Here is a 1,509-nt window from a genome sequence, read left to right as displayed (position 1 = left end):
AACCTCAATCTTACACAATCTCTTCTTCTGTGAAATAGAAAATTTTGCTTTATTTTTCAATTTATTTTGTGAAGATAGTATAACTTTAACACCAAAATTTGACAAAACTCTACTAAGAAAGGGAAATATATCCCAGTATTTTTCTTTAATATAGTTGCAAAAATCTAACTTTAGCCAATCTAACCTCAAACAAACAAACAAACAAACAAAAAACTCACTGCCATCGAGTTGGATCTGATTAATAGCAACACTTCCTTGGGTTTGGAGGCAGTGTCATTATGGATGCAGATAGCCTGATCTTCCTTCTGAGGAGTGGCTGGTGGGTTTGAACTGCCACTCTTCTGTTTAGCAGTCAAATGTTTTAGATACTATGCCAGAATCTAACCTCAACACTCACTGCCATTGAATCAGATCCAACTCATAGTGACCCCTCCTTGAGTTTCCAAGGCAGTATCACTACGGAAGTAGATTGCCTGATCTTCCTTCCAAGGAGTGGCTGGTAGATTTGAACCACCAGCCTTCAGCTTAGTAGTCAAATGCCTTAGGCACTACACCATCAGAGCTCCTAGTGGTACTTAAAAAAATAAAATCAATATATTGACAAGTTTCATTTATTCCTGAAATACAAAAGTAATATGTCACGGAAGTCCGGTGAGATGGCAGACTAGGCAGAAAGACTGCACAGACCTTCCTCAATAAAGAAAAGGGAAATCAATTAAGACAGACACAGAAGATAATCCTGGACCCCTGAGCCTTGAAGGGAAGGATGTAGAAGTGGACTAAACCTCAACTAGGAAAAGAATTTGTGTGAAAATACCAAAAAAGGAGACAGACAGAGCTGTGGTCTGGCAGTGATCCTGAGCGATCCTGAGGGCACAGACAGCTTGGAGAGTGCTGAGTGGTGGTAGGACCTATGAATTAGCCTAAAAATAAGTCCTGCTAGCCAGGGACTGCACGGAGGACTGCTCTGGTGGCTGGGGAATAAACGGAATAAAAGGAGAAGGTGAAGAGAAAGGCGGGCTGAGCTATGGACTTTTGCCTGTCCAAAGAGCACCACCATTTTGAATATTTACAAGCAGCTTGACAATTTTAGATATTTAGAGACAGTGCCCTCCCAGATTCCAGAGGTTTAAGAACAGGTTCTGCCTGCCAGCAAGCCCAAGGACACTCCGGACCTGCATGACTGAAAAGGTACGACATTCTTCTTGTTACTCTTATACCCCACACTGCTAGGTGAACAGAGGTGTGGCCATCCACCACTCCCATCCACCTTCTTAAGCTGCAGAAATTCCATCCCAGTCTGTGTGCTCAGACAGAGCCTGGGTGCCTGCCCTGTCCTCCACCAATTTTTTTTCTCTTTTTTTATTTTTATTTTTTCTTTTTTGCTTTCTTTTTTTTCTGTTGTTTAGTTTGCTTGTATTTGTCTGTTAATACGTTTGTCCTTTTTAATATTATTATTTATTCTTCCCTTCTCAGGTCCTAGTTTTCAGCTTTTTTTTTTTTTTTTTT

This window comes from Orycteropus afer, unplaced genomic scaffold (assembly GCF_000298275.1).
Source record: "Orycteropus afer afer isolate SDZICR_OR568_19922 unplaced genomic scaffold, OryAfe1.0 scaffold00046, whole genome shotgun sequence".
In the NCBI taxonomy this organism is placed as follows: Eukaryota; Metazoa; Chordata; class Mammalia; order Tubulidentata; family Orycteropodidae; genus Orycteropus; species Orycteropus afer.
Note: the sequence above shows the minus strand (reverse complement) of the source record.